Below are 12,354 nucleotides of genomic sequence, written 5' to 3' on the forward strand. Positions count from 1 at the left end.
TTTTATGCCAATCATTAGGATATTAAGTAAAGATCATGTTCCATGAATATATTTTGTAAAGTTCCTACCGTAAACATATCAAAACTTAATTTTTGATTATTAATATGCATTGCTAAGAACTTCATTTTAGACAACTTCAAAGGTGATTTTCTCTTTTGCACCCTCAGATTCTAGTTTTTTAAATAGTGGTAACTTGGCCAAATGTTGTCCTATCATAACAAACCATACGTCAATGAAAAGCTTATTTATTCAGCATTTAAAAATTGACAATTCCAGGGTCACAAATCATAATCTCCAGTCCTGACCTCTTGCTTCTTTGCTTTGATACTGAAAGGGCAAAATATAATTATTAACTAATCCTATAAGCAAAATAGATACATAAAACACCAGTTTAGACTGAGACGGTATACCACAAATAAAAAGAGGGTTTAAAGTTTAGAGTCCTCTTTAAGGCTCAGGTACAAGTCAATTATTTTTTTCTAACTTAAGTTTTCTTAGTTAAGAGCATGGGTTGGAGCTCTTAATTTGTCTTTTTTAATATTGCAATTTTTATTTTATTTATTTATTTATTTTTTGTTTGTTTTTGCAACCTCAGATTCCAGATTTTCAAATAGTTGTATCTCAGCCAAATATTGTCCTGTCCTAACAAACCATACAGTACATCAGTGGAAAGCTTATTTATTCAGCTTTCAGATAATGTATAAATCTGGAAACATAGCCAACAATACATTGTATTGGTCAAAAAATTATCTATTTTCTTTTATGCCAAAAATCATAAGAATATTAATAAAGATCGTGTTCCATGAACATATTTTGTAAATTTCCTACCATAAATTTATCAAAACTTAATTTTTGATCAGTAATATGCATCGCTAAGAACTTTTGATTTTTTTTTGCACCCTCAGATTCCAGATTTTCAAATAGTTGTATCTCGACCAAATATTGTCTTATCCTAACAAACCATACATCAATGGAAAGCTTATTTATTCAATTATTATGATGTTTAAATCTCTATTTAAAAAAATAGAGTCCTTATGACTGGTTTTGTGGTCCAGAAAATACAGTCATGTGAAAAAGTTTGGATACTATTGAATTCCATGGTTTTCTGTTTCAGGACATTATTAAAAAAAACTGGTCCTTGGCTGGTCTTAAAATTTTGAAAATAAAACCTCAGATGAACAAAAACACATGGGAAATTGCACCGTGTCATTATTTACTGAACAAAAATAAAGCCAAAATGGAAAAGCCATGTGTGACAAAGGTAGGACACCCTTACTGTTAACACTGGAATTAAGAGGGTAAATAACAGTCAAGCACTGCTAATCAAATACCTTTGATTAACTGATCATCGGCAAGTCTGAGCGCCTCTATAAAAGCATAAGCTTTGGCAGTTTGCTGGTCTGGAGCCTTCAGGTGTGTGTTAACACAATGCCAAGGAGGTAAGACATCAGCAATCATCTTAGAGAAGCAATTGTTGCTGCCATCAATCTGAGAAGAGTAATACGGCCATTTCCAAACAATCTGACGTTTATTCACAAGTGGGAGAATTTAAAACAGACACCTCTCCTTCCAGGAGTGGACGTCCCAGAAGATTCACCCCAAGATCAGACCGTGTAAAGCTCAGAGAAACAGCAGACAACCCAAGAATTACACCTCAGACTCTACAGGCCTCAGTTAACATGTTAAATGATAAAGTTCATGACAATACAATTAGAAAGATATGGGACAAAAATGGCATGTTTGGAAGGCTTGGCAGAAGAAAGCCTCTTCTATCTAAAAAAACATTGCAGCACAGTTTAGGTCTGCAAAGTTGCATCTGAACAAAACAGAAGTCTTCTAGAATAATGTCCTTTGAACAGACGAGACCGAAGTGGAGATGTTTGGCCATAATGCACAGCGCCAAGTTTGGTGAAAACCTAAAGAGCATATCAACACAAACACCTCATACCAAAGACAAGCACGCTGGAGGAGGGCTGATCATTTTGGGCTTGATTTGTAGCCACAAGTCCTAGGCACCTCACAGTCAATGAGTTGGCCATGAACTCCTCTGTGTATCAAAGTATTGTAGAGTCAAATGCGAGGGCATCTGTCTGACATCTAAAGTTGGGCCAAAATTGGGTCATGCAACAGGACAATGATCCCAAGCACACCGGAAAATCTACAACAGAATGGCTGAAAAGAAAAGAATCAAGGTGTTGTCAAGGTGTTGTCAAATGCTGTGGTGAGAGCTGTGCATAAACAAATGCCCACAAACCTCAATAAACTGGAGCAACGTTGAAAAGAAGAGTGGTCCAAATTCCTCCAGAACGATGTGAGAGACTGATAAAGTCACACAGAAAATTAATGCTTCAAGTTATTGCTGCTACAGGCAGTTGACTCATAGGGTGTCCTAACATTGTCACACATGGCCTTTCCATCTTGGCTGTATTTTTCTTAAATAAATAATGACACTGTGTGATATGTCATGTGGTGACATTTATCTGAGGATTTATTTTCCAAATTTTAAGACCTGCCAAGGACCAGACAATTTTTTCATATGTCCTGATACAGAAAACCATGAAATTCAATAGGGTGTCCTAACTTTTTCCCATGACTGTAGATGTTAAATAGATGTAATTTAGTCTCTTAATAACGCTGTTTTTTTCCTGTTGTGTCTATAAAATATAATATATTAGTATATTGTAAATATTTTATAATATTTCTTATTAATACGTTTTTTTAATTGATTAATATGTTTAATGTTTATATTTATTCCACCTTATTTTTTCCCGTAAGAGCGGGCACAGCTATTTATAAATGTAATGTGTTGTTATTCTTCTCCTTATTTCCTATATAGCGGCTAATGAACCGTAAGTCTCGCCCATAAAAAACGGCTTACTTCCGAGTTGAAAAATAAGACATTACTTTAATGTTAGTGATTTTAGCACTTAAACTTAACATTATTTTCATTTAGTTGCCAAGGTAAGTCCTGTAAGGTAATTAGGGTAAGGTAATGATTGTAATTGTTTTAGTTAATGACAACAGCATGTCCTCTCTTGTTTTGTACTCTAGTGATAAGATAAACACTTTGTCTCTAGGTTCATCCTGAGAATGTTAATAACATACCTTCTGACCTCCTGTTCCCTCTGCTTTACTGATAATGCACAATATATAATTTATATATCTTTTCTTTATTTTTGTTCATTTTAACAAAAAGCTATAATATTTAAATTTAAATACAGTTCATATAAAGTATATAAATATATTGTGCATAATATATAATATATATTCGAATAATATATTCGAGTTCCGTATACTTAAAGTTTTTTGTTGTTGTTGTTGTTGTTGTTGTTGTCATCACAAAGACGTTTGGACAGCTGAACAATCTGTAGCTATGTTGTTAAACAACAGCATAATCCATTGATCGCGCTGTACTTGACAACTCACATCCTCGTTTTATTTCCTGTCATATATATACATCTCTAGGGCGCTACCCGACATAAAGACGTCCTGGATATTGCTTCTACGAGTTCTACCACTAGAGGTCAGTGTTGAACAAATCTTGAGGCGATTTAACGTAAAGTGGTGTTTTGGCGTCTTTTACTGGTTGTATGAAGTCAGTTCCTCTCAGGTTCACACAGGTTTCTTAGTGAGTTCATCATATTAACTACTCTATGATCAAATTCCAATAACCTAGAAAGACACAAAATAATTACTTTTGAACATCATCTATTGTTTTATCATTTCAAGACTAACTTTTTTTATTTGTGACTCTGGACCACAAAACCAGTCACAAGGGTCATTTTTTGACATTTATATTTATACATCATCTGAAAGCTGAATAAATAAGCTTTCCAGTTATGTATATTTTTTATTTATTTATTTATTTATTTATTTATCTATTTATTTATTTATTTATTTATTTTTAGGATAGGACACTATTTGGTTGAGATACATTTATCTATTAATTTATCTGGAATCTGAGGGTGCAAAAAAATAAAAAATAAATAAAAAATAAAAATATTGAGAAAAGTGCCTTTAAAGTTGTCCAAATGAAGATCTTAGCAATGCATATTTCTAATTGCAAAATTAAGTTTTCAAAATCTTTCATTTTGACCATTAAAATGTATATTTGGCTATTGCCCGTGCTACTTAAGACTGGTTTTGTGGGCCAGGGTCACATTTGTGAAAGTTTTTGCACAAATATCAGCTAAAGTCATGGGTTTGATTCCAGGTAATGCATGAACTGATCAAATGTATAGCCTATATCTTGAATGCAATGTTGAATAAACCAAATGCATGAATGCATGAATGTAAATGCATGCTGAAGTTCTCAAACCAGGTTAAAACATAACTGCAGGAGATACTGTCTACACACAGCTTTGCAGTGCCTTTATAAGAGTTCGTCCAGTTTTCCCCCTTTCTCAACCCTCCTGTTCTTGTGCAAATCCCTTAAGGAATGCCAGACATTCATGCTGCAGTGGAAGTCTAATCTTCCAGAAAGTTAAAACACTCTCCATGGGCCGAACACCTGAAATATAAATATATAAAACAGCCAAGCAGAACTGCAACCATGCAGTTTGCATACCTGGAGGACACTTTTACTGTTTAAGCAGCTCATTCACAACTTTCAGAAATGTCCTACTGGAGGCATTGGTAGCTGTTCATTCAAATGCATGTACTAAGAGTAAGTGCATGATGTCATTCTAATGCTAGGAGGCGCTGGTGCTCAATACATGCAGGCATTTGCCACCAGGTTTCCATGACCCACACAAGTTCATTTGTTTTCTTTTGTATATGTGTGGTTCAGCAGGCGAGACGGGTTTTTCCTGCTGATAGCTGCCGATGACAGGCGTGAGTCACTCGCAGAGTGCCCATTGTTTGCTGTTTGCTGATGTGGATGTTGATCTGGAGGGCATTTTCTGTTGCTGGTCCCAGCACAATGCACAATGGCACAGAGATGCTGACACCCTACAAAAATGTCTTTATTTAGCAAAATTGAAACGGCTCACGATGACATGTGTGTGCTTCACCACTACTCCTCCCTGTTTCCCCTCAACTCATCCTCCCAAACGAGAGAAAGACAGGAAGGGAGAGGATGAGGGCTTTCCATTTGGTGGGTTAAACCAGACTTCCAGTCTCAAAATGATTGTTTTGTGAAGTTCCAGCAGTTTTTACTGATTATAGGCCTATTTAATACCTGTTTCTTATATGATTCTAAAACTTCACTTGTCTGCTTTTAATGTGTTTTTTTTTTTTTTTTCATTGGGATAGTGCTCTAGTGTCTGTATATTTTAGCTGCAAAGTTAAAGGCATGGTCAGATGGGCCCTTTTTACATTTCTGGGGTTCTCAGAAGTGAAAGTTGTGTAAACTTCTCTAGTGGTGGATGAGAGATTTCATCAAATAGTGAAAGGTCAAAAGGTCAAGGGCCAGTCCACCAAATGGGTTCCATTTCTGTCCCCAGGACATAACATGTACAAATATGCATAAAAATTAACTATAAAATACATCTTATTATAAAGGAAAGTGTCCTGCACGTTAATCTGACTGCAAATTTAAAATATTTAATAAAATATTAATATTAAAAACTACCTAAAAAAAACTGAAAATATAGCATTTGTGCATGTCCCCATTGTCTAATACTATATTTTAATTAGGGCTGTAGCTATCGATTATTTTAGTAATTGAGTATTCTACCATCAATTAATCAAAGTTTTTCTTTATTAAAGAGCAATACTAAATATACAAGAGAAAATAAGATAGGTCTCTTAAAATAAACAACTAATTTGTTTTCTATTTAGAAAAATGTACATTTTTATTGTGGAAATTCCAACATTTATAACCATGAAAACTAAACCTATTTAATGCATTTGCCAAATTACATTCAAAATGCAAATACAAATATATCAATAAAAAAAGGGACATGAATGCATTTAACTTGCAGTTACAAATGCATAAATAATATTTAGTTATTTTAAACAAAACATATATTTTTAAAATGAAGATACTTTAAATGTGAAATCAAAACCGCCAGTAGATGTCAGCAAGTCGCTGTTAAGTAAGTGAGTCATTGCGATTGAACTGAATCATTTAACGGATGATTCATTCAAGAACGAAACACCGTCGTTTGTTCAAAGATGCAAAACAGTGCTGTAACTGTGTTTGAAATGGTTATTTGTTGGCGAAATAGAGCAAAAACCGGCAATATGCTGTCTAAAATGTAAGTCTCTTAATATTAACTTCATGTTTATTGATGAACTGTTGCATAAAATCAGAATCACATTTGTAATCATGCTGAGGCACTCTTCGTTTGATACTTTTTAACTGTATGTCACAGAGAGAGAATGACAAATAATTTGCCTCTATGATTTTTTGTATTCGAGTTACTCCAGGAATCGTTTCAGCCCTAATTTTAACATGAAATATAATGTTTAAAATCCTTCAAAAAAAATTATTTTGCATTTTTGTGTACCTCCATATCCCATCTGTGATTTAAATACATTTATTTCAAAACAAATGTATAATATTTTACATAAAATACACATTTTAGTCATGTCCCCAGGTTTTCACTCAGTCCTGTTACCCTAACACATTCCCCCCTCTAAAAAAACTGGGAAAATTCCACAAGACACATTTTTAATGTATTCCATGTGGCTATATTTTATGTATTTGCTAATTTTATCCTAAAATCTCAATTCTTTTACTTTCAGTCCTGTTACTCATTTTTTTATATAGTTAAATATAGTTAAATCATTTTTAAATAGATAAATATGTGTATTACTAGATTCCATCTGAATAAAGCTAGAATTGTTTTTTTTTTTTTTTTGAAGAGTTTTGGAAGCACATGGCACCCATTCGGTGGAATGGCTCTCAAATGGTTTGTGAAACAGGTCCATTAGTGAGATTTTGGTGAAATTTTACACGCCAAGTCGGGCCATAGTGTAGCACTGCATGAAGCACTGCTTACTTAGAGGTCGCTTCCAAGCCAAGCACCTTTATATTGGTAAACGTGCCAGTTGGCGTGTTAAAAGTTTAACAAATATGGAGAAAATATTTGTCACGTGCCCTCAGCAAAATCCCAGGGGCCTCATTTATCATCAGTGCATAGAAAAGGTTCTATATTTTGTCCTTATATTCACACACATTCCTATATGTAAGTACAAGTTGGTAAATCTCACAGTTTGCGTGAAACTGTTCTTACGCACTCATTACGCACACATCTGTGCGCACGCACTATTGATAAATGAGGGCCCAGGTGTGTCCGAAATCGCATACTGAGTAGGTACTACATTTGAATATGAACTTACTTTGCGATCGTTAAAAAAAGTAAGTTCTAAACAGTGTGAATATGGGTGGTTAACTGTGGCATAGTAAACTGTCCATCAATTGCACACTTCAGAATCTCCCTAGAAGTAGTAGGTCATCCTGGTACTTTTTGCCTAATGTTTTTCAAATATTATGTTTTCGGACATACTATTTTTTGGTGTACTACTTTTTGCGTACTGTATAGTATAGAAGTATTTAATTTAGAACACAACTTATTTTCCAACATGGAAGGAAACAATTTTCTGTGAATGTGCAAGACTTCAGATTCAGTGGCCGCAATAGGAAAATAACTAGAAGAATAACAAAGCGCAGTAAACGGGGCACTATTTGTTATTAATTTTGACAATGCATTAAAATAATATGATATTGCAAACTGGTATTTCTTATTAAGCACCATAACCACCTGTTTTTTATAGCTAAAATAACTGGAACCAGATGACACCGGAAACCATGCATGTTACATATGACCACACCCACTCATAAATGGATGTTAATTATATTAACACAAGTAGTATTGTCCAACATGTAGTGTGCATGCATTAAAACGAAAGCCGCTCTAATTGATTCGAACTCCATTCACTGGCAAAAGAGCCATTCATTTTCAAGTTTCAACATTGCTTGTAATGATTTTAAAAAGCACATAGTGATGGGTGAAATGAAGCTTTTTGAAATCAGTTAAAACCATTGCATCGCAAAATGATTCAGTTTAAAGCGCTCCAATCGGATTGCATATCACTAATCATTTGGTTCAGATTGGGACTTCAAAGCGAGTATCAGGAAACATTTGAATTAGATAAGGACTTCGGAGCGCTTATTGTGAATCTTTTGATTCAAATCAGGACTTCGGAGTGGGTTTGTAAATCTTTTGATTAAGATTCTTTTGTTCTTTTTTTTAAACAGTACAAAACATCAAATTATTAGGCCGTACATAAAAACAAATGAAAGAAAAAATAAAAACGAAAGAAATATACAGAAAGAAAGATACAAATCCCTTAAGAAAATCAACCATGGTTTAATTATGGTAATTAAAAATAGTAGCACGGATCTGGAATCATTTAATTTAGATCGAAACTATAGGAGCGTGTTCGTGAATCTTTTGATTCAGAACGGAACTTTGAAGCGTGTATCACAAATCATTTGATCGGAACCTCAGAGTGGATTCTTGAATCTTTTGATTCAGATCAGAACTTGGACGAATGGACGAATTTTAATAGTGCATTGCAGTATTACGTTAACACAGGTATTGTCCAACATATAGTGTGCATGCATTGAAAACATCCTACTTTGAAAGACTTGCAGGCTTTATTTGTGTGCGCGATGGAGCTGAACATGAATTGCCTTGTATTATGAAAACTGTTTCTGTATCTATAGAGACTTACACATATGTAGCTTTAAATGTAGCTTTACCTATAGATTTCCTAAAGAAAACAATTCCATTGCATGGAACATCCATGAGCATTCATTTGTATTTTTTTAAACAGTGGATACCTGCTCATCTAGATATTTCAATGAAACAAAAGTAACAAAACCCATTGTCTCAAGCACCTTATCAAATCTGTGTGATCAGTGATGATGAGACAAATTTACAATGGCTGTTTCTGTTCATGTTTGATTCAGAACTGAGTCAGATAGGGGGCCCGCATGAACGACACAGACGGAAGACATATTAGCGATCATGTGTGAGGCGTTAAAGACAGGATTTTCTGCTGAATGAGTGGTGTCAAGGTCAGGAAGAAAGAAATAAGACAGAAAAGGAGTTTAACTGTGACAAAAAAAACTAGCATGAATTATTCATTTGCTCCTTTTTCATACGCTCCTCTTCACAGCACACAGTCCTGACAGCTTTATTTCAGCTCGGTCTAGAGAAAAGAGTGTGGCTTTCTGCACCTTCTTACTTCCCAAAATGGCCTTTTAATTAGGCTGACAAATTACAGTCGACGTTCGCTGCAGCTATTGGGGAAAGGAACTGTGGGAAATTTGTGTTCCTCAAGCTTTCTTTTGTCTGCTGACTGTAAAGAGAAGTAGCAGCCGGTGGGAACCTATTATTGAGACAAAAATTCAAAGCACTACCATTAGCATCTTCTAAAAGTAGCAGCAGCTTCTTTACCTTGAATATTTTATCACACACAGATTTTTTTCTTTATTTACAGCATTTGTAATGTGTTCTTTTTTAAATAAAGTGCAGTGTTTTGCATTGTATTGATTGACAGTTATAATCCCACAGATATATGTGTATATGTATATATATATATATATATACACACACACACATATATATATATATATATATATACATATATATGCAGTGACAGGAATTTGAGGTTTCATTAAAGATTTGCCTTTGACTTCGACCTCTTGTGGAGAAAAACAAGGAATTGTGAGTAACTGCTCATGACTTGTGTCATGAGACAATCTACATGTAACTTGTGTCATCATTTACTTAAAAGAATGTAATCATAAATGCGAACACGTTGGGGTAGTTGGATGGTGTCGTCTGCTGTTATATCTCCACAAATGTCAAATCAAACCTTCATCCTAGCTGTTTTGTGTTTATCTGCTTCTCTGATTAGCTTTTTTTACATTGACTATCACTCTGCAGAGACTAATACAATTAGATAAAACAATAATTTCTCAAATATTTATTACAATATACTGATAAACTGATAAATGCGAATCATTTGATTTAGATCGGAACTTCGAAGTGGGTTCGTGAATCTTTTGATTCAGATCAGAACTTTGGTGCACGTATCGTGAATCTTTTTTCTGAATTCTTTCTTTGTTTTTTTTTATTAAACAGCACAAAACATCAAACCATTAGGCAGTACATAAAAACAAAGAAAAAAGAAAGAGAATATATATTGAAAGATAGATACAAATACAAATACCATGGTTTAATTGTAGTAATTAAAAACAGTAGCGTGGATTGCGAATCATTTAATTTAGATCGAAACTATAGGAGCGTGTTCTTGAATCTTTTGATTCAGATCGGAACTTCGAAGCGTGTATCACGAATCATTTGATTCGGAGTGAATTCTTGAATCTTTGGATTCAGATCGGAACTTAACTTTGAACTAAGCACGTATCGTGAATCGTTTGATTTAGATCAGAACGTCGAAGAGGGGTTTGTAAATTTTTTGATTCAGATTTCTTGAATCTTTTTTCTGATTTCTTTCTTTCTTTCTTTCTTTCTTTCTTTATTAAACAGTATAAAGCATCAAACCATTAGGCAGTACATAAAAACAAAACAACGAAAAAAATTATAGTTTACCATTTGTATATATATGTGTGTGTATATATATATATATACATATATATATATATATATATATATATATATATATATATTTTTTTTTTTTTTTTTTTTTTTTTTTTTTAATAACATGGTTAAACTACCATGGCAAAAAAAAAACATGGTTAATTTGTGGTTAATTATTATGGTAAAACTAAAAAAACATGGTTAATTTGTTGTTACCATGATTTAACTGTAGTAACCTTAGTTTTTTTTTTTTTTTTTTTTTTTTTTTTTTTTTTGATTTTAGTAAAGCAAAGGTTAATTTTTGTAAGGGATGTGTTGCCAGGTGGACAAAAAAAGTAATAAATTAAAAAAGTAATAATAAAAAGGATACATAGGATAAATCTAGATTTTTTTTTTTTTTTGGATAAACAGCTTTGGATAGTTTACATATACTTCTAGATCAACTGTGAATAGAAAACAGCTAGATTTTTGTTTATGGATGTAAAATTTAGCTAGTAGGAAACACAAATTAATTAAGCTCTGTTTTGTTATATTCCCCTTTAAGTAATCAAACAATCCAAAGAAAACATCTTTAAGACTGCTGCTGTAATTTCATTGGTTTTACATAAAATTGTGTATTTATTGTCTGATGAATATGCTAACATAAAAAAGCTCTCTATATGAATTATGAGTATGTTAGCTACCATAGCTGTAAATGAAGAGTTTAGATAAATGAAAGTCGATCATAAATGCAACAATGTTTGATTCAAGGTTCCTATAAGTAAAAGTGATCAGTTAATAATAACTGTTAATGCTAATAATAACTATCATATGACTTAGAATATAGTGCATGAGTCATACTGAGTACTTTTATGGTGTTTTTGTATCATTTTTGAAGCTTGAATGCATCATTCCTCAGTTTAACTGAATAAATGATGACAGAATTAAATTTTTGGCCTGAACCCTTCCTTTAATCCTCAATCGTACATTCTGACTGCGAGATTCCCCTGTGTATCCAAACACTGTCTAGACGTTTGTTTTTGCATTATCAGACCTTCAGCAAGAAACAAATTCCTTTGATATGCAACACACTGCACTTTTTCTGCTTGCAGCTTGTCTCAGAGGAAAAATCCTGAAATAGAAATATGCCAAATTAGTAAAACCTTAAAGGTTCACCCAAAAATGAAAATGTACTTATATTTACTCACCCTCAGGCCATCCAAGATGTATGTAAGTTTGTCTTTTCATCTAAAAAAGATTGGGAAAACTTTAGCATTTTACTTGGTCACCAATGGATCCTCTGCAGTGAATGGGTGCCGTCAGAATGAGAGTTCAACAGCTGATAAAAAAATCAAAGTAATCCACACCACTCCAGTCCATCAATTAATGTCTTGTGAAGCAAAAAGCTGTGTGTTTGTATGAGACAAAACCATCATTAAAGCATATTAACTTCAAAACATCACGTATGCCTAAAAAAACACGTCCTCCAGTGAAAAGGTTTATCCGCTGTTGTCTTTTCACATCAAAATCCACTAAAATATTTGTTTAGAACAGTTTTGGGTCACTGAAGAAAGCAATATTATGGATGGGGGATTCATATTGTGAAGTTAAAAACATTTTAATGATAGCTTTGTTTCTTGCAAACATGCAGCTTTCCACTTCACAAGATGTTCATTTATGAACTGGAGTCATGTGGCTTACTTGTGGATTATTGTGATGTTTTCATCATCTGTTTGGGCTTTCATTCTGACGGCACCCATTCATCCACTGGTGAGCAATTGATGTAATTTAAAATTTCTCCAGATCTGTTCCC

This window comes from Labeo rohita, chromosome 20 (assembly GCF_022985175.1).
Source record: "Labeo rohita strain BAU-BD-2019 chromosome 20, IGBB_LRoh.1.0, whole genome shotgun sequence".
Lineage (NCBI taxonomy): Eukaryota > Metazoa > Chordata > Actinopteri > Cypriniformes > Cyprinidae > Labeo > Labeo rohita.